General features: G+C 43.9%; 2 long non-coding RNA genes across 2 annotated transcripts; both read right to left on the bottom strand.

Annotated features, from left to right (window-relative positions):
* Positions 1–7,861: 7,861 nt before the first annotated feature.
* On the bottom strand, positions 7,862–9,749 carry LOC125512829. Its single transcript, XR_007285563.1, has 2 exons — positions 8,243–9,749; positions 7,862–8,154 (listed from the first exon to the last, which is right to left on the bottom strand). It is a non-coding gene; the product is annotated as an uncharacterized LOC125512829 (long non-coding RNA).
* A 1,405-nt stretch (positions 9,750–11,154) lies between these two features.
* LOC125512828 lies at positions 11,155–14,513 on the bottom strand. Its single transcript, XR_007285562.1, has 6 exons — positions 14,376–14,513; positions 14,110–14,188; positions 13,384–13,613; positions 13,175–13,251; positions 13,010–13,088; positions 11,155–11,555 (listed from the first exon to the last, which is right to left on the bottom strand). It is a non-coding gene; the product is annotated as an uncharacterized LOC125512828 (long non-coding RNA).
* Positions 14,514–22,444: the final 7,931 nt, after the last annotated feature.

The following is a 22,444-nucleotide window of genomic DNA, read 5'->3' as shown; positions in this document are numbered from 1 at the left end:
AGATGATCAGGATGACTGCATTGTTGCAGAAGGTTTACGGAGAAAAGGAGTACAAGAGAAAGGAGTCGGTAGACTGGGTCGATGTTTCAAAGAAAGCTAGCTTTTTGGGCGCCCCTGAACAGGGCCCCAACGAGTGCGGCTTCTTTGTTCTGAAGATGGCTCAATTTTATGACGGCAAAAGCTTTGTTGTGAAATTCGCAAAGCGTAATGTAAGTATCTTTTTTTAACCCAATAATAATCCCTCATTCTTTGATTTTTTGTTAGTTCTTTTTGTAGATGATCTTGTATTTTGTTTATTTTTTTTGCTTCATCGCAGGAAGCTGCTGTTGAGGAATGGAAGGTTGAGTTCTTGTTCCAGATCCTGTTCCACCCTGATAACATGGTCATAGTCACCGAGTTCCCGGAGGATCTAAGAAATCTCTGCATTTCTCTTGGCCTTCCTCCAAAAATGGATTCGCAGGAGCAGGATGAGGCATAGAATGATAGCAGATCTTTTATGTGTGTTGATGTCTTTTCGTGTGTGCTCCAAAACTTTCTGTAAACAGTATGTATGTCGCTGTGTGTAGTTCTCGATCTGCAAAACTTTTCACACCATGTTGTGTGCTTTTGTATATTCCGGTCTAGTTAGTTTTGTGTTTTTCTTTTGTGGCAGACAGTGACAATGTCAAATATGTACATAATGGAGCTTTCAGCCAATTCCTCCTGTGAATTGTAACATGTTCGTAGCGCACTACATTCACTCATATGAGTAGCAGCCAAGTTTTTTTTAAATATACGTATCCGCACTGCATCTCACCTTATCACATGGGACAGCAAAGAGGAATTCAACGTGTTTGTCGTCGAGGTTCAAAATTTTGGAAAAATTGTATTAGAAGACAGAAAATCAACAATGTCTGCTAAGTGAGAGCTCAATTTTTACATTTTTGCACTAAGCGCACTGCATTGTATACTCGAAGAAGACTACACTGTAAGCTTTAAACGCACCACACTGCACTGTACGTGAAGCCTAGTCTCACTCTATAGATTTTTCTTCTAACTGCATTCTATATTGTTTTTGTCATCTCAGATTCTATATGACGAAGAGAACTGCATTCTCAAAATGACATTCTGATCTCAGGGTTTTCATATAGAAGAGAACTGCATTCTGAGAATGACATTCTCATCTTATTTCTTTCATATAGAAGAGAACTGCATTTTATCAAGCATACCCCCGCAGCACATTGATCACAAAGTATATCTGTTTTATGTTATATCTATTCATTTTGAACTTCAATATTACATGTTGAATTCTTTTTTTGCAGTCCACTGAACACAAGCTATATCTCATATACGATACGATATATAAAAGGATGAAGTTAATATATTTAAAAGGTAAAACTGTATATGTGTTGAGCTATGTCCTCTTCCTGCTGCTTCTTGTCAAATTCTGCACTGCATTTGTTTCAATGGTTGTTGCTGCTTCTGTTTTGTTCTTGTTGTTCGCATTACCCCTCGTAACGCGACCGTGTGACTGTGATGCTTGCCTACGCGCTGGATTCTGCATTCTGCCTCTCCCCCTCATTTTTGATGATGGTTCTTCGATGTCTTCATCTTCTTCTTCTTCCTCTTCTGCTTCCTCACCTTCCTCTTCAGTTACATCAGCTTCGCTCTCTTCCTCGTTCTCTTCTTTGTCAGCATCTTCTTCGTCATCTTCTTCATCTTTTTCTTCTGTTCTATTTGGACAAGTTCTTGCGTTATGCTTCTCTCTCTTGTTGCAGATGCCACATAGTCTTCTCTTTGTCATATCATCTTGTTGGTCAGCTTGGTGATCTGTGGCGGCATTTTCAGCCTGGATTTTTTTAGCCTCTCCTTACATGTTCTTGAGTTGTGTCCCGCAATCTTATTGCATGATTTGCACATATTTACCCCCAGTGGTCTTCCTTCGCTGTCCAGTTCTGGCTCAGGCCTGCTATTTTTTTCAGGACCTTTTTCATTTGCTGCAGCTTTTTTATTGGCTGATTTGCTCTCTTTCTTTCTCCCTTTTGTGTTTGAAACAGGTGGGGGAAGAATTGTGTCATCCATATTATGAGCTGCACCATCAGCGGCATGTTCGCGCTCCTCTCCTTGTTCTTCACTCCGCGCATCCCTGATGTTCTCTGCTTCTTCTTCTTCGTTTAGTACGTCAACTTCTTGTATGAGTGCTCTCATCCCAGCTAAAGCTCTGTTGTACCCTCTATCCGATTTGACACCCCTGTTTGCCAGGTCCATCGTTGTTTCTGCAAGTAGTCTCCTACGGCAGAACATCGAACTCCCATTTGGAGCAGTTTGCTCATAGTCTCTGCGGTCAAAAGTTGCATTTTGGCGCGCGTTCCGTGTGTATCTCTTCAATATGTACTCTTCAGGTATCTTGTCCACCCGCAGCTGATCTAACATGCAAATGATGTGCACACAGAACAGGCCTGCAACAAAGAATTTTTTCGGTTGTTCGTGTCAGCAAACTTCACATAAATATGCAACATTCAATTTTGGTTTGTGAACTGCATTATAAATACGTCCTGGTTTTTATCTTCTAGTGAACTTCACTAAGGTTTTTTTGTTTTCATCTCTTGCTACTAGCAATAAGTGAACTTCATTATGTTTTTTGTGTGCTTATTTTCGTTTCTTGTCTCACTGACCTGTGTGTGTCCACAGCTTGCATTCGCATTTGTAGATACCGTTCATCACATCAGCAACTACCTGGAACTCGTGTCTTGCCCAATCAAAATCATCAGACTGGTTGTAGTGGCGCACCAAATATTTCGTTGGGTTGTCAGCGGACTGCTCTGATCTGAATGCAATGTTGTGGTAGTGCATTTGCTTGAAGTCAGCAAAGACCTCCCTGGTGTAAATCTTGGAGAGCTGAACCTCGAAACCAAACTGAGTAGTAGTCTTTATTTCCGTCTGTGAAACAAAGAAAACCAGTTAAGTAGTTGTTTTTCACAGCAAAAATCAAGAAAGTGAGTAGTGTTTATTAATTGCTCATCCAGCTTAAAAACTTTGCTCTGGTTATATACCTCGTTAGCTATGGTCTCCGCTTGCTCGACGCCCTTCCTTGTCTAGATGCACCTGTCCACCTGCGATGCAAAGATGTGTAGGTCGTGTCTTTCCTTGACAAAGTTCCTCTTCAAGATCCGGTTCATGCTTTCACTTCTCTGTGTCAACGTCATCCGTGCACAGAACACCTCCTTGTGGTAAGCTGATATCCATTCTTTTCGGTCTGTCCAGAGCGCCTTCATAATTTCATCATTTTGCAGGTTATACTTCTCCATGAGCTCATGCCAAGCGCGTTCAAACTCCGATGGCATTAGCGGGTGGTTGAGAACTGAGGTCAACTCATCTTTGAATGTCTCATACGCTTTGTACAGCAAGGACAGGTGATCCTTGTATTTTTTCAGTATATGCCAACGACATAACTTGTGCAGCGTGCCTATTAGCGTACTTTTTATCGCGGCATCCATGGAGGGGCATTGATCTGCATGTTTTTGAAAAACCAAGCAGTGAGTTATTGAGAGAACTGCATATCTTTTTCTGCTTTTGCTAATTTTTCGTTGGATGGAAGAAATGCACTACAAAACTTGGCAGTGAACTGCAGTGTTATTTAAACCCATTCTTTAGCATACCTGTAAGTATGCAGATTGGCTGCTTGTTGTTCATGCAACGCAAGAACGTCCGGAACACCCACTCGAAAGTCGGTATTGTTTCGTCTCTGATGAGAGCCACAACAAATATTGTACTTTGGAGGTGGTGGTTGACTCCAACGAAGACGGCCAGAGGCATGTGGAACTTGTTGGTCTTGTAGGTCGTGTCAAATGTGACACAATCTCCAAAATCTTCGTAGGATCCCTGGCAGCTCACGTTCGCCCAGAAGATGTTTCGCACACGGTTATCGACATCTTTGTCGTAATCATAGAAGAACTCCGGGTTTATTTCCTGCATTTTCTCAAAGAAAGCCAGGAGTTTCTTCACATCGTCTTCTGTTTCCTCCCTCGCGAATTGGTGCTTCCTGTAGTTCGAAATAATAATATACTTGCAGCATTAAAGACATGCAGAAATGCACAAGCGAACTGCATCAGATAGACGAGATATCGTTTTTGTTTAGTGAACGTACTTGTTCACCCAGTCACGGCTAGTGCGCCCCATAAAGTGCGGCCCTCCTGACATTCTTGATAGGGTTGACATCATCTGCGTGTGCGTCAGGTTGTCGCTCTGCATGCCCTTCACTAGTTTATCAAGTAACGGATCATCCATCTTATGTGAGTGCATGTGCAGAAGCATAGCCGGGCTCTCAATCATCCTGTGGTTGTGATTGAGCTCAATCTCTGCTATCACAAACACATCCTTGATTTTTTTCACTCTGATTCTCGCCTTGCAGCCAGTCCTCTTTGTTGTTTTCTCTCGCTTTCTGTCATAATCTGTGACAGTTTCCTTGCTTTTGCCTTCCTTTGAGCACACTATGTATCTGTTTGTTTTGTATCCGCCGTTTTTGCGTGTGCCGAAGCCTGCATGCCTCGCATACGTGTTGTAGAAGTTTTGCGCCGCAGCGTATGATGTGAATTGCATACCTTTCATAGGCACAAGTTCTTGGAGCATGTTCTCATTCTGCACCACAATATGGAATGTTTTTTTGTTAATGAGAATGCACAAGTTGAAAGAATGCATAAATGAACTGCAGTAGTTAGGCAAGGAAGCTTACATGCGTGTACTGTATTTTCTCTAACGGTGTTTGCAGCTCACCGATGTTTATTGGGCATGGAGGAGTGACAACAGATATGTGTAATTTAGGATCGCGAGGAGGCAGAAGTGTTGAGAACTTTACTTTTTTGGTTGCTTGTGGCTCTCCTTGATTTTGCTTCCGATTCTTTTGTTGCGCAGTAGGCGGCCTGGGTGGAATTCCACTGTCTCTTCGTTGACGAATCATTTGCTCATGAACTTGCCGAACTTGCTGGGTTTCAACATTGGCTTGTGGAGGTGCTATATCATCCGTTCTGATCTGCTGGCCAAATGTTTCAAAGACATGCGTGTACCTTGGCTGCATAACTGTTATGATTTGTTCTTCATCATCATCCTCATCATCTTTCTGCGCATGCTCCCCCATGAAGACCAGATCGTCGTCCTCCTCCTCATCTTGTGCACTTTTTGCTTCACTGCCTTCTCCATCTCGAGTGATCTTTGGTTCACTGTTTTCATCTTTATCCTCTACATCTTCCTCCACCGAGTACGCAGTTCTGTTTGTTGTGTTAAAGAAACCCCTAGGTATTTCAGGTGTTATCCATCCAGCCATCTCCCACTCTTCTCTTCCAACGCAGTTCAGGGGCTTTGTGTTGTGAATCAATCGAGGTATCTTCTGGTTTGGAGGCATAGTAATTTCCTGCACAGTATTAAGCCAAAGCATTATGCACGCTAACAGTGAAATGAACTGTATTTTCGTACTATATATCATTATATATGCAACTGGAGAAATTGCACTTCAATTTTTCATTCTATAGCAGGGGCACTGGGAGTTAACATGAAGAAACAATGCACTTCAGTTTTAAGCCACAGCGCTCTACATATGTATGCCATGGTGGACTGCATTGTTCAGCCATAGCGCATTTTCATTTTCGAAGTATCTTTCTGTTTTTTACTGGGAGATACATGGCACTGCAGTTGATGCAAGAGGGCACTGCATGGTAATAAAAAGGGCACTGCAATTTGAATTTCTCATCAAACACTAGAAAGCAACTGCACTATACTAAACTGGAGGTGGGGGGGGGGGTTGGGTATGTGAATTTCTTACATTATCTGCAAGCGTGACTTTCCTCTTGAGAGCAATTCTCTCCTTCTGCAGATGCAGCTCGGCCTGCTGTTGGCGTGCATTCCACCACCGCTACAGGAACTCATGGGCTTTTTCAACTTTCGCCATTGTCGCGGGAGAAGGCTGGATGGGCGAAATGACCATTGCAATTCGCATCCACGACGACTGCGAGGTTGCCGGAGAAGGCATCCTTGCAATTCTCTTCCCCCTGCCATGCATCACCGAGGCTAGCTGCTTCAGCTGGGTGAACGGCGACAGATCCCCCATGCGAGAGGCGGCGCACCAGTCATATCGCGGTAGTAGGAGCGCAGAAGCGTGCCGCCGGCGCTGTCCATGCTGATTTCACGGAGGAGAGGAGCGGCGGTGATTCCGGCGGCGATTTGGGGGCGATTGGGTGGACGAGAGGGGCGGCGGCGCTGATTAGGCGCTGCCCCTGGAGAAGGGTCGCGTGATTCGATCTGCATCCTCCTGGGCCGCTGTCCGCCGGCGCTCCGCGCAAGAAGGCGGGGAGGGGAGGGGGTCGCCGCCGGCCGTGGGGGCGCTGCCGCGCTAGAAGGCGGGGTGGGGAAGGGGCCGTCGTCTGCGGGCGCCGCCACGCTAGAAGGTGGGGTGGGGAGGGGGTTGCTGTCCTCGGGGCGCTGCCGCGTTAGAAACCTGTGTTAAGTGGGGGGGGGAGGGTGTTATGAGAATAAGGCCTTTGTTATGAGAATAAGGTCTTAAGGGGTGTTATGAGAATAGACCCACCCTATATATATGAGTATCCGTACATCGGCTGCCACACACATACATACTTGCATTGACGAATTGTTTGGAGGTTGTAAACCTTTGGTCTACTCGTCATGACTCTCGTTCTGTCATGGCACCAATTCTAGTAGAAATTGGAGAGCTTATCAGTAATTTTAATTCTTTTGTTATTCAATACGTATCCAGATCAGCCAATAGTCCAGTACATATCTGTGTGAAGCATGCTTGCACGATTAATGTGGCCGAAATCTGGCCTGACAACACTTCTAGCTTCCTGATCAGTAGCCTACTGGCTGACTGTTCGGCGAATACTTTTATTGAATAAAGCTCTCAGTTTTCCCTCACAAAAAAATACTTGGCTAATTATTTTGTTTTTGCAGACGATCGCGTTAAGAAGGACAAGCACGTCTGAGTGGCCGCGTATTGTACATGCAACATGCAAGGCTACCACCACCCTCTTCGGCAGTAGACTTCTGCAACGTCAGCGGTTGTTCACGAGCGTGGACCAGGGTCTATCATCGTTGACTCTGACAGTAGCCCATACGCTCTATCACCGTCGTGTACGGCGGGAAACAAGATCAGATCCTGCTAAAGTTTTAGATAGAGGTCAAATTGTGTTAAACATTCGCTAAAGTCAAAATAGTGATTATGGCTCGTCATCGCAGAGTTGGCCTCGTTCTCCGTGGAATCAAATCCTGTCAAAATGACAGTTGGACAAGTCATTGTTTTTTTCTCAGTACATAGGTAAGCAGTGACGTCAGCATCTACCATGCGGTCAGCCATGATGTCCTCGTAGGACATGACATTAGTGATAAAGTCGTGGCATGTACCCAAAGTCGGCTTGATCTCCTATAAAAGGAGTTGACTCCTTCGTTGTAAAGTCAAGCCATTTTCAAGTAGAGAAAAGCATTCAACCTTGATAGTCTAATCCTATGGAAGGGAAAATTCTTCTTCTTTGTCTCATGATCCTTGTGCTACTAGGAAATTCCACTCACGCAGGTATGGAATCTATGTATCTATCTTTGTGGTTCCTTTTCTTTCTCCTTCCAATTAGAGTAGAACAAGTAGTATGAATATTCTCAACCCAACTGCATGAATTTCTTTGGGCGCTTTCAATTTGAAATTCTTTTCGTGATGTGTGTATGTTGTTTACAGAGCACTGCGAAACACACAGTACACCAGACTTTATGTGCACTAGATGACTCATTGCGCCAGTGGCGCAAAGGACGAGAGGGGGGCAAGTATTGTGAGAATATTTAGACACCCAAGTCGAAAACCAAATGTGGCCAACACTCCCGCATCCTCTGCTTGAAAGCCGCCTTTTCTCACCAAATCAAACGTAGATACATGATTCTTCAAGAGCAAATTTCAAAGAAAATATAAAGCATGGAAGGCTTTAAATTGTATTATTGAGACCATACCACCATATCTTCATTTAGTTTCTTTGGAAATCTAAAGGTCTAAGAGGATGGTACATGTGAGAAGCTATGAATCCACAACAAAAAACTAAACTAACTTCCAAACAAACATTTCAAGTTTGGAAGCCACAAAGAAGCAGCCCAAATCTCTCGTTGTAGTGCAGGTACATGTCCTTAATCCTGCATCCACAGCCCATAATTTTTCAACACCTAAATCCACAAAATCCAACCGAAGGAAATCATGGCAGAAACATGCACCGTGGCTTACGTCTCCGAGAAGGACTTCTTGGCATTCTTGTGCAGGTTGGACACAACAATCCTCGTTGCGAACTGCATAAGAACCACACAGGCACCTTCCTTCACCTTGCCCTTGGGGAGGAGGGGGGCAACACTTGCAGCGCCGTGACAAATATATCTTTTCTGTCCCTCTATCCCTGCTATTTGAAAACAAGGATCTCCAGTGATAGAAAGATGCCAAGGAGAACCAGAATAAGGACAATAACCAAAGTGTACCCGGCAGTTCAGGCTTTACCCCAACAAGAACAGACCATGGTCAATTCACACAAGCATGAAAAAGCAGGCAAAGCACACCATGATACATGGCTAACAATTGAAATAAGCACGCAAATCATGTCCACACGCAACCACAAAATATGAATGGCATGAGGCAAAAGAAAACAAAATGTCGGGCCAAACCCAGAATATCAACATGACCAATGAAGCAAGAATAATGAAAATACATAGGTCACATAATAAATGCAATTTCCAGAAAAAGGAAAGGAAGAAACCCTGATAAGCAGAAGAAAGAAGAAGAAAACTTGATCAACAGAAGAAAGAAAAGGCGACCTCCAAGAACGTACAACATAAAAAAGGAAAGAAAAGAAGTAATCAGGCCACATGCATTGCACTAAACAACTCATTATTATTAGGACATGTGTGCATACCCAAACTTCTTAAGATTCTGTGTAGAGCAGAAATTTTGAAACGACACAGAAATAAAATACAGGATTATGTGGTCGGCTTTTTGTTGATGACCAGCAACTATGTCAAACTGGGATTAGTCCACCAAAATTAAAGCTTGTTCAGAATAGGGGGTAGCATCTGTAGCTAACAAGATCAACCATCAATGAATTATCTAAGTAAATGCGGCCAATAATCAAGCAAATAAACTGTAATCCCATCTCAGCTAGCAATATAAACAAACAAGGGGTAGCATATGTACTTAACCAGATCAACCATCAATGGATTATCTAAGTAAACATGACAAATAATCAAGCAAATAAACTGTAATCCCATCTCAGTTAGGAATATAAACAATTACACAACAATCCAGAATCACCTGATTCTTCCTCGGCTGAACTCTACCGTGTAGTTCATCATGCGTTGCAAGATGGAGAACACAACGCAGAGGCCAGGCTTCATGAGCACGATGTCGGCGCGGACCTGGCGGCGTGCATCATGTCCAAGGATGGTACACGTGAGATGTGGATCCAACACAAAGAACTAAATTAACTATCCAAACAAACTTTTCAATTGTGTGCTTGCATAGGAAATAATGGTCATAATGGTGCCAATGGCAAGAAATTTCCTGTGGAACTGAACAGTGCAGACCAGGGCATACATTTCAGTCACTTTGAACATAGATGAGTAACGAAATAAAAAAACCAGAGAGCTATGGAAGCACTGACCTCGGGCGGTGCCTCCCTTGTGCTCCTGGCCCCAGTACTGCACGGCCATGTATGGGTCTATCATCCCTGCAAGTACAAGTTAATCAGATTAATGTCCATCAGCAGAACAGCCCAAGGCAAGCCAAGAACATGTGTGGTGGTCATGATAAATGTTCTCTCTGGATTTGACGGAAGGTGTGCAGTGGAATATTCACCAAGTGCCGGAGTACACAGTGAATATTCAAGTAGAAAGGTATTCATGAATACACAGTGAATACATGAAAAAAAACTTGCATCCATCATGCACCGTGAATTCTGAAAGTAGGTGTGATGCTAACCAAGATATCTAAGAATAAAGCAATCATAGTTTTACCGAGAGGAGAGAATTTAGCATGGGCAAGCATGAGCGCATATAACACACAGCTTCACCTGGAAGAACTTTATTATCTACAAAGAAAGTATTAACCTGATGTACTACTAAATCAGGAAGAACATGATAAACCATTGCTTTTGGTCTGAAATGACTAATGAAACTGGAGATTGTAAATATACCAAGATTGAATAAAAGTCCGAAGGTAAGATATAAGTAGTCATTCGATTACATCATGTGAAGATCATTTGGAGATTATAGGTCATGAAATTCATCTTGTTATGACTTATGATTGACTGAAACTACAACGAGCAAATATACAGCAAAGTTCACTTCTGAATTTGGGCAAACAACATGAAGAAATCATATTATTACCTAACAAATACACATGCACACGTACACCTAGAAAGCGTAGAGTTTACAAGACACACTGCAAGCAATTATGCAACAAAAGTTCACTTCTGAATCTTGGCAAACAACATAAAGAAATCATATTAGTACCTAACAAATACACATGTACATGTACGCCTAGAAAGCTTAGAATTTACAGGACACACAACAGGCAAATATACAACAAAAGTTCACTTCTGAATTTGGGCAAACAACACAAAGAAATCATATTATTACCTTTGGGATTAGGGAAGCCGAGAAAACCTGGAAACAACATGTATATCTAGAAAACTTCAAGTTTACAGGAACTTGATAAAGCACTTCTGAACAAGGCTACTTACTTGCATTTCTTGCACATGTCCACGTAGCGATAGAACTACGACATGCGGCATCACGCAGTGATCTACTGATCACGAAGATACACTTCATCTTCTGTTGCAATGTCAACTTGAAGGAAACAACACATAAAAGCGCAGTCTTATGCATAGAATAACCTGACAGAAAACAGAGACAAATGCAGGTATGGTTATCTATTATGCCGCTGATAAAAAGTAATTAAAACACCAATAGAAGAATAATGCCTTACGTTACCTACAAATGCTTCTTCAGTAGAGAGCAGAGCAGCAGCTACTTGGCTTTGTTTGTGATCACAGTGGTCCTGACACCAGTATTGGCCCTGAGTTTCAGAAATTAGTACTGAATAAGCATTTTGCTGTGCATGTTAGAAATTTCAAATAGAACAATCAATCAACCAACCATTGGATTTGAATGGCTGTCCATTGCGTCAGTAAGGAAACAATACATTGCTAAGGAAAGGAAAAACACAAACCTTGACGTGCCAAAGCAGCAGATGATCAACAAGAAGCACGTCACAAATAGTAGAACCTGCAAAGTAAAATAAAATGATAGAAGAACATGGAGTTAGCTAGTATACATTTCATCAAATGGAAAATATGCAGGGCAAGCAGGTGGGGAATCACAAGACAGTCGATACAGTGAGCAACCCAAAGGCAACAACAACCCGACAAATGGCCATTGCTATGTTGTCTGCACGATCGGGCAACAAATCAGCACGAGGGAGAGGATGATGCGGGGGTGGTGGGATGAAAGATACATATGATGGATAATTTATCGGTCAATATTTGTAGGTTGTCCTGCAACTGTAAAAAATACTCCCCTTGGTTATTAGTTTCCAACTAAATGGAATATACATGACACAAATATGAAATGTTGGTCATCCTGTATGCCTAAATGGAAGATACATGGAAAAAAAATTGAATAGAAACATCAAGCCATTCATATCCATTAGAGATCAAAATATATCATGCACGAAAAAATGGAATTAGCTGCGCTATCGTCACTCTATTTTGTTTGCAGAGATCATGCCAAATATAAAGATTTTAACCAAGAAAATTTCATAATTCAGATCATCAAAAACCTCAAAAAATACATGCAAACAAACTGCAGATATGAAACCACATGTACTACTGAATCTTTTAGAGCCTAGTTCTCTGCAAAAAAAACAGCTATCCTCTCTGCCAAGCTTAGCAAATCTCGGTTCAACAACAAAAACGTAGTCTTAGTGGAGAAGGGGTTCAAAGTCAACTTGTGTTTTATGTCAAAAGTAAGACTGAATAAATTATTGGGGATATGAAGAACATAAATAGCATAGGAGAAGATAATAATGGTAGGCATACAACCCTTTGGTTCAGGTAGGAATATTTCGATCTTAGGTTGTGTATCTTCTGAATTAGATTTCAAATGGCTGCCCCCATTCAAATCCAACCATGGCATGAATGATCTATCGATCCCAAGCGTGTCAAAGAACCTGAACACACACGCTGAATGTACCGAGTTGACAGTACGTCACAAACTGCCCATTCAATAGGTAAAAATCAAATTAGGTGAACGCCGACACTTATCTTACTACTTTGTATTTCATCCTATCAATTAATTAATAAAATTAAGCATGGTCACTTTTATTGCCTCTTGCAGCAGGTTCGTTCCATCAAAATGTTAGACAATGTATTTGTGTCTTATTTACTTATTAAGAGACTGTTCTCTTATCAAATTTTATTATTCTTTTGGCGATGTGAATTTTCAGGCCCAATAGGAATAGCCACAGCTTGGTTGAGCAAGCTGTTAATGGTGATAAATGATAATTTCTGTCAGGAAGAGGCAAATTTTAGCAAAGAATACATAGAAGAAGTGGTGTAGGTAAAGAGCTAGTGCCATATTCTAACGAAACAAAAATGAGATGGTTATCCTCATCTTCTACAATATAATAAATAATATTTTTCCATCAGAAACAAAGTTAAATAAAAAGCATAATATGCAAGGATGTCTTCAAAGAACAACTGAAATGAGAGAGGTGTAAATTTGTAGGATACTTTTTTAGGTTTGATTGCTTCCTAAATACCCTCACGTATGCCCTCCTCATCTCAGAGCAACAACCACTGTTAAAAACACCGAGGAGAGGGAATGGCGTGCTAAGAACTTAAAGTACGAATAACTTAAGGCTAGAATGCTAGCAAGCAACATATTCCAAGCAGCAAGTACTGAAGTACCAGAAAGAGCAATAATTTGGTTAGATAAGAGAAGAACTGACCTCCCTTTGCAAATATCTCACAACAACATCACCTTGGTCCTCTTAGATATCCATTCAACTGAACATGTGTGATTCAAACCTGAAAAAAAGGCAAGTCAACCATTATTCATAGACCTACGGACTGAAGCATGTATATAAGGAGGTAAGCGGTAGGAGGAGAATTACCATGGCAACAAGCTGTTGATGCCTGAGCAAGGGGGCGGTGGAGAAGAAGTGGCGTGAAATCGAGAAACAATCAGCACCTATGGACACACATCAATAACAATGCAAAATAAAGACATAAGCCAACCAAACACTCAGCAACCTACCCAACATTAGGATTAAGACATCCAAATGCTCCATAGTTTTTTCTTCTGGTGGAGAACAATACTTACTCGAGTTCAGATTCTACCCAGAATGAGTGTGTGCATCGACAGTAGTAAATTTCTCTCCAAGACTGTTGAAAAGAGCGAAAGGCATGAAGACGGTTACCAAGCCAAGCAAACAGTAGCAGGCACACAGAACAGCTGATGTATAGAATTACCTGTCACTAAACGAATTTATGTCAGGGATATCGTCATTGATATACCAAAAGCAGGCCAAGCGACCAATGAGCCCCTTGTACCTATCGGAAAGAAACAACAAGGAAAAAAATATCAAGCACACTGAACATAAAGAATATGTGACTGAGGTTAATACGCAGCAAATTACTGAAGCTTATATGCACATAGCTATATTACTCCCTCCATTCCTAAATATTTGTCTTTCTAGGCATTTCAACAAGTGACTACATACGGAGCAAAATGACTGAATCTACACTCTAAAATATGTCTACATACATCCATATGTAGTAGTCATTTGAAATGTCTAGAAAGACAAATATTTAGGAACGGAGGGACTAATTCCTACAGGTATTTCTTGGTACAGAGCAGACCTACGAAATCTATTATAAAGCATGATGCAATCTATTTCTGCACATGGAAATGAACACCATAATGAGAAGATCAAATATATAAGAATTCATTGGTTGACAAATTATATCGCAACCTCTCGATCAGGTGGACACCATGCAAATGCACAACAACCAATCGCTGAATCTAAGCTTGTAGAAACAGTCATACATGGAGATAGCCATTTGTTTTTCCTCCTCCATCACCATTTGTTTTTGCTCCTCCCCGTGCTTCCTCCATCAACCACATACTACAAAAGTACCATACATATAAGCTGAGAACATGAATCGACCGTACCATGTCAAATTATGAATTAGCGTGGCTGTAACACTTCCACTACACAGCCCAGTTAGAGCTTGAGAATATATAAGTACCAGCAGCATCAATCTAACTGTGAAACAGCCATGCCACGAAGAAGAGAGTTGTTACTTGCCAACCTTGTCATTGTGTGGCCGTCGTTACCAAGCTCTAACACGAGATAGAAGGAGCCCGGCTTGGTAAGGCTAATTGGTAGAGACAACAACTGCAAATATTGTAGAAAAAAAAGAGAAATGTGAATTATCAATGGGTTCCCACAATGAATTGGCCGAACTCCACACAAGTGGAGCAGGGGCCATAGAAAATCTATTGATTAAGTATACCAAGAAGAACAGACAACACCACACAACGACGATAAAGTGACAAACGCACAAGCTGAGAGAGAGGACCGGAAAGAGCTCACCTTGTAGTTTCAGCCAGCGGTTCTCAACGACGATAAAGTGACAAACGCACAAGTCGAGAGAGAGGACTGGAAAGAGCTCACCTTGTAGTTTCAGCCAGCGGTTCCCAAGTTGCGCATGCTGTCTTGAACACCAGTCTTGTCCGTAGGCTGCTCCGGCGCTCGTTGCAAGACAGGCAGCGGCGCGGGTGGCGAAGCCGACGAGTAGCTGGAGGTGGCGGGCGAGATGTGCGGGCAGGCGTTGTCGGGGAAGAAGAGGTAGCGCACAGGAGGCCATCGGCGAGGTCAGCGCTACCAGGGCCGGGCGCCGCGCACGGGAGGCCAGCGGCGAGGTTCCTGCAACGAACGCCCCCATGGCTCAAGGCCCTGCGTCAGGAGCGGAGGAGGCGGCGGGGATATTCCTTCCCAGACGCCCCCACACTCTCCTCCTCCTCCTCCTCCCCCGTCTCATCCACCCCTCCTTGTCCCGGATCCCGCCGGATCCGAGGCCTGTGGGCGCGGAGGCGAGCTTCTCCGGTGGCGGCGGCGGCGGCGATGGCAGGAGAGAAGGCGGGGGTCACGGGGTAGACGTGTGGGCTAGGTCACAGGCATTGGCGGCGAGCTTCTCCGGCGGCGGCAGCGGCAGGAGAGGAGGTGGGGGTCGCGGGGGAGACGCGCGGGCCGGAGCTGGCCGGAAGCGGCCGGCGCGATGGGGAGAGAGAGAGAGAGAGAGAGGAGGGGGAGGCGAGTGGGACGGGAGGCGGCGGCTAGGTCTTCTCCCTAGGAGTGGCTCCCTTTTATACTCCGGTGCGTGAAATGACGAAAATGCCCCTGGTAGGGCACCAAATTAACAGGCGGTGGCATAGCGATTTAAAGAAGACGTGGATGCAACGGTTGTGACTGAGTTCTTAAGGGTTTATATGTTCAATGCCTTACTACTGCCGGAGTATGTGCATGGATGAGTGGGGCCATGTCAAGGGGTCCTACTGCGTCGGTGGCACATCTTTGTTTCAATGTCAATGCGTCTGCATCGTTTGTAACTAGAGTTGCACTCTAGCATCATGTTAACAATGGACAATGACGCCTAGTAATAAAGGTCTAGTTTGGATCATGACCATGGCTGCGTGCCTGGGCGATGGGGCTGCCTGGCGTGGACACAGATTCAGATTGTTTTTCTGCCTGGCCAGGCAACGCTGGGTGAGAGGCGTTTGGTTACTGCCCTGAGCCTGGATGGCCATTAGGAATAAAAAAAATCAGCTCATGGGCCCATGTACGGGGAACATTTTCTATATTTAAAACCTAGGCACCTGTTTTGTGTGCCCGGGCGCCCGAATTCTCATGCCTGGCTCAGGCTAATTACCTCCCTGGCTGCACCGCTCAGGCTAACCGCCTGCATGCGAACCCCAGGCCAGGCTATACCAGGCATTTTCAGGACGTGAACCAAACAACTTACATGTGACGTCCAGGCACGCGCCAGGCCAGGCGAGGCTTCCCCAGGACGAGAACCAAACTGCCTCAAAATCTTCTTGTGACATGCATGCAAGAACATTACGCCAATTTTGGGTGTTTGATTTGATTTTGTCCGCGTAATCTTAGATTTAGAGGTTTTCTGATTGCTTTGCCCGATAGGCAGTAAGTTTGGAAATAAGAGCACCTACAGTCGGGCTCCTCAAACCCCTCTACACGTCCGGGCGGACGGTCCGGTGACCGACCGCCCGCAAAAACATAACCCAACCAAGCTCCTCAAACTGACCCTTTACGTTTGGGCTGACCGACACCACCCAAATCTAGGATGGATATGGGGAGGACTAAACGCGTCCACCACATCAAATCCGACAGGCAGGAACCACCATAATTTGCACCAGAACACCCCCGACCTTGCTAGATGAGGCATTTGCCTCTCCTCTCTTCGTCCACTCCCGTCCCCCACTAGCTCCGCCACCGCCCTAGCTGCACTGCCGTCTAGACTCCTTAGCGTTGCTAGGACCGCCACAAACCTTCTCCTCGGCTGTTTCGCCACTCTGGGCACTGTTCCGTCCTCGGACGCCGTGGCGCTACGTGCGGCTATTCTCAGACTGCTTGCCCTCTATGTGTTCCACAAATTGTTCGAACATTTTTTTCATAATTTTTTTACATTAGAGTACGAAAACTTCACTCTTATATATTTATTCTACATATTATTTCAAGGAAATATGCCCTAGAGGCAATAATAAAGTTATTATTTATTTCCTCATATCATGATAAATGTTTATTATTCATGCTAGAATTGTATTAACCGGAAACATAATACATGTGTGAATACATAGACAAACATAGTGTCACTAGTATGCCTCTACTTGACTAGCTCATTGATCAAAGATGGTTAAGTTTCCTAGCCATAGACATGAGTTGTTATTTGATCAACGGGATCACATCATTAGGAGAATGATGTGATTGACTTGACCCATCTCATTAGCTTAGCACTTGATCGTTTAAGTTTACTGCTATTGCTTTCTTCATGACTTATACATGTTCCTATGACTATGAGATTATGAAACTCCCGAATACCGGAGGAACACTTTGTGTGCTACCAAACGTCACAACGTAACTGGGTGATTATAGAGGTGCTCTACAGGTGTCTCCGATGGTGTTCGTGGAGTTGGCATAGATCAAGAATAGGATTTATCACTCCGATTGTCGGAGAGGTATCTCTGGGCCCTCTCGGTAATGCACATCACTATAAGCCTTGCAAGCAATGTGACTAATGAGTCAGTTGCGGCGTGTTGCATTATGGAACGAGTAAAGAGACTTATCGGTAACGAGATTGAACTAGGTATTGAGATACCGACGATCGAATCTCAGGCAAGTAACATACCGATGACAAAGGGAACAACGTATGTTGTTATGCGGTTTGACCGATAAAAATCTTCATAGAATATGTAGGAACCAATATGAGCATCCAGGTTCCGCTATTTGTTATTGACCGGAGACATGTCTCGGTCATGTCTACATAGTTCTCGAACCCGTAGGGTCCGCACGCTTAAAGTTCTATGACGATCGGTATTATGAGTTTTGTGTTTTGATGTACCGAAGGTAGTTCGGAGTCCCGGATATGATCACGGACATGACGAGGAGTCTCGAAATGGTCTAGACATAAAGATCGATATATTGGAAGGTTATATTCAGACACCGGATAAGTTCCGGGGGTTATCGGATAAATACCGGAGAACCGGGAGGTTACCGGAACCTCTCGGGGGGTTATTGGGCCTTATGAGCCCAAGTGGAGGAAGAGGAGAGGCGGCCAGCTAGGGGCGTGAGGCCCCCCTAGCCCAAACTGAATTGGACTAGGGGGCCGGCCCCCCTTTCCTTCTTCTTCTCCTCCCCTTCCTCCCCCTCTCCTACTAGGACTAGGAAAGAGGGGGGAATCCTACTTGGAGTAGGATTGCCCCCCTTGGGCGCGCCTCCTCCTCCTTGGCTGCCCCCTCCTCCTCTCCCTCCTTTATATATGAGGAGGGGGGCACCCCTTGGAGACAACAATTGATCTGTTGATCTGTTAGCCATGTGCAGTGCCCCCTCCACCATAATCCACCTCGGTTATATCATAGCGGTGCTTAGGCGAAGCACTGCGACGGTAGCTTCATCAACATCGTCACCACGCCGTCATGCTGATGAAACTCTCCCTCGAGCTCTACTGGATCGTGAGTTCGCGGGACGTCACCGAGCTGAACGTGTGCTGAACGTGGAGGTGTCGTATGTTCGGTGCTGAGGATCGGTCGATCGTGAAGACGTACGACTACCGCTTCCGCTTAACGGTCTATGAGGGTACTTGGACGACACTCTCCCCTCTCGTTGCTATGCATCACCATGATCTTGCGTGTGCGTAGGAATTTTTTTGAAATTACTATGTTCCCCAACAGTGGCATCCGAGCCAGGTTTATGCGTAGATGTTATATGCACGAGTAGAACACAAGTGAGTTGTGGGCGATACAAGTCATACTGCTTACCAGCATGTCATACTTTGGTTCGGTGGTATTGTTGGATGAAGCGGCCCGGACCGACATTACGCGTACGCTTACGCGAGACTGATTCTATCGACGTGCTTTGCACACAGGTGGCTGGCGGGTGTCAGTTTCTCCAACTTTAGTTGAACCGAGTGTGACTACGCCCGGTCCTTGAGAAGGTTAAAACATCACTAACTTGACAAACTATCGTTGTGGTTTTGATGCGTACGTAAGAACGGTTCTTGCTCAGCCCGTAGCAGCCACGTAAAACTTGCAACAACAAAGTAGAGGACGTCTAACTTGTTTTTGCAGGGCATGTTGTGATGTGATATGGTCAAGACATGATGCTATATTTATTGTATGAGATGATCATGTTTTGTAACGGAGTTATCGGCAACTGGCAGGAGTCATATGGTTATCGTTTTATTGTATGCAATGGAATCGTCATGTAATTGCTTTACTTTATCACTAAGCGGCAGCGATAGTCGTAGAAGCAATAGTTGGCGAGACGACAATGATGCTACGATGGAGATCAAGGTGTCACGCCGGTGACGATGGTGATCATGACGGTGCTTTGGAGATGGAGATCAAAGGCACAAGATGATGATGGCCATATCATATGACTTATATTGATTGCATGTGATGTTTATCCTTTATGCATCTTATTTTGCTTTGTTTGACGGTAGCATTATAAAATGCTCTCTCACTAAATTTTAAGGTGAAAGTGTTCTCCCTAAGTATGCACCGTTGCGAAAGTTCGTCGTGCCGAGACATGATACGTCCATTTTGCATCATGCTTTTATATCAATATTTATTGCATTATGGGCTGCTATTTCACATTATGTCACAGTACTTATGGCTATTCTCTCTTATTTTACAAGGTTTACATAAGGAGGGAGAATGCCGGCAGCTGGAATTCTGGGCTGGAAAAGGAGCAAATATTAGAGACCTATTCTGCACAACTCCAAAAGTCCTGAAACTTCACGGAACACCTTATAATAAATAATGAAAAATCCTCGCCAAAGATGAAGACCAGGGGGCCCACACCCTTCTCACGAGGGTGGGGGGCGCGCCCCCTACCTCGTGGGCCCCCTGGTGGCTCTCCGATGACCATCTTCTCCTATATGAAGTCTTTCGTCGAGAAAAAAATAGGAAGCAACCTTTCGGGACGAAACTCCACCGCCACGAGGCGGAACCATGGCGGATCCAATCTAGAGCTCCGGCGGAGCTGTTCTGCCAGGGAAACTTCCCTCCCGGAGGGGGAAATCATCGCCATCGTCATCACCAATGCTCCTCTCATCAGGAGAGGGCAATCTCCATCAACATCTTCATCAGCACCATCTCATCTCAAAACCCTAGTTCATCTCTTGTATCCCATTCTTGTCTTCAAGTCTGGGATTGGTGCTAGTAGGTTGCTAGCAGTGTTAATTACTCCTTGTAGTTGATGCTAGTTGGTTTAATTGGTGGAAGATCATATGTTCAGATCATTTATGCATATTATACCCCTATGATTATGAAGATGTTTATGCTTTGTGAGTAGTTACGTTTGTTCTTGAGGACAAGGGAGAAGTCTTGCTATTAGTAGTCATGTGAATTTGGTATTCGTTCGATATTTTGATGAGATGTATGTTGTCTAGCCTCTAGTGGTGTTATGTGAACATTGACTAATCACCCACAAGTATAGGGGATCTATCATAGTCCTTTCGATAAGTAAGAGTGTCGAACCCAACGAGGAGCAGAAGGAAATGATAAGCGGTTTTCAGCAAGGTATTCTCTGCAAGTACTGAAATAAGTGGTAACAGATAGTTTTTTGATAAGATAGATTGTAACGAGAAACAAGTAACAAAAGTAAATAAAGTGCAGCAAGGTGGCCCAATCCTTTTGTAGCAAAGGACAAGCCGGAACAAACTCTTATAATAAGAAAAGCGCTCCCGAGGACACATGGGAATATCGTCAAGCTAGTTTTCATCACGTTCATATGATTCGCGTTCGATACTTTGATAATTTGATATGTGGGTGGACCGGTGCTTGGGTGCTGTTCTTACTTGAACAAGCATCCCACTTATGATTAACCTCTATTGCAAGCATCCGCAACTACAACAAAAGTATTAAGGTAAACCTAATCATAACATGAAACATATGGATCCAAATCAGCCCCTTACGAAGCAACGCATAAACTAGGGTTTAAGCTTCTGTCACTCTAGTAACCCATCATCTACTTATTACTTCCCAATGCCTTCCTCTAGGCCCAAATAATGGTGAAGTGTTATGTAGTCGACGTTCACATAACACCACTAGAGGCTAGATAACATACATCTTATCAAAATATCAAACGAATACCAAATTCACATGACTACTCATAGCAAGACTTCTCCCTTGTCCTCAGGAATGAACGTAATTACTCACAAAGCATATTCATGTTCATAATCAGAGGGGTAATAATATGCATATAGGATCTGAACATATGATCTTCCACCAAATAAACCAACTAGCATCAACTACAAGGAGTAATCAACACTACTAGCAACCTACTAGCACCAATCCCGGACTTTAAGACAAGAATTGAATACATGAGATGAACTAGGGTTTGGAGATGTTGATGGTGCTGGTGAAGATGTTGGTGATGACGATGGTGATGATTTCCCCCTCCCGGAGTGAAGTTTCCCCCGCAGAACAGCTCTGCCAGAGCTCTAGATTGGATCCGCCAAAGTTCCGCCTCGTGGCGGCTGAGTCTCGTCCCAAAAAGTTCCTCCCTATTTTTTCTCATCGAAAGACCTCATATAGGAGAAGATGGGCATCGGAGAGCCACCAGGGGGCCCACGAGGTAGGGAGGCACGCCCTAGGGGGGGCGCCCCCCACCCTCGTGAGAAGGGTGTGGGCCCCCTGGCCTTCATCTTTGGCGTGGATTTTTCTTTATTTCTTTTAAGACGTTCTATGGAGTTTCAGGACATTTGGAGTTGCGCAGAATAGGTCTGTAATATTTGCTCCTTTTCCAGACCAGAATTCCAGCTGCCGGCATTCTCCCTCTTTATGTAAACCTTGTAAAATAAGAGAAAATAGCCATAAGTATTGTGACATAGAGTGAAATAACAGTCCATAATGCGATAAATATCGATATAAAAGCATGATGCAAAATGGACGTATCATTGACTACATAACACTTCACCATTATTTGGGCCTAGAGGAAGGCATTGGGAAGTAATAAGTAGATGATGGGTTGCTAGAGTGACAGAAGCATAAACCCTAGTTTATGCGTTGCTTTGTAAGGGGCTGATTTGGATCCATATGTTTCATGCTATGGTTAGGTTTACCTTAATACTTTTGTTGTAGTTGCGGATGCTTGCAATAGAGGTTAATCATAAGTGGGATTCTTGTTCAAGTAAGAATAGCACCCAAGCACCGGTCCACCCACATATCAAATTATCAAAGTACCGAACGCAAATCATATGAGCGTGATGAAAACTAGCTTGACGATATTCCCATGTGTCCTCGGGAGCACTTTCCATTATATAAGAGTTTGTCCAGGCTTGTCCTTTGCTACAAAAAGTATTGGGCCACCTTGCTGCACTTTATTTACTTTTGTTATTTGTTGGTCGTTACAAATTATCTCATCACAAAACCATTTGTTACCACTTATTTCAGTACTTGCAGAGAATACCTTGCTGAAAACCGTTTATCATTTCCTTTTGCTCCTTGTTGGGTTCGACACTCTTACTTATCGAAAGGACTACGATAGATCCCCTATACTTGTGGGTCATCAAGACTCTTTTCTGGCGCCGTTGCCGGGGAGTGAAGCACCTTTGGTAGGTGGAATTTGGTAAGGAAAAAT

This window comes from Triticum urartu, chromosome 6, assembly GCF_003073215.2.
Source record: "Triticum urartu cultivar G1812 chromosome 6, Tu2.1, whole genome shotgun sequence".
Lineage (NCBI taxonomy): Eukaryota > Viridiplantae > Streptophyta > Magnoliopsida > Poales > Poaceae > Triticum > Triticum urartu.
The sequence above is the reverse complement of the archived record's forward strand: the minus strand, read 5'-3'. Positions and strand labels throughout refer to the sequence as shown.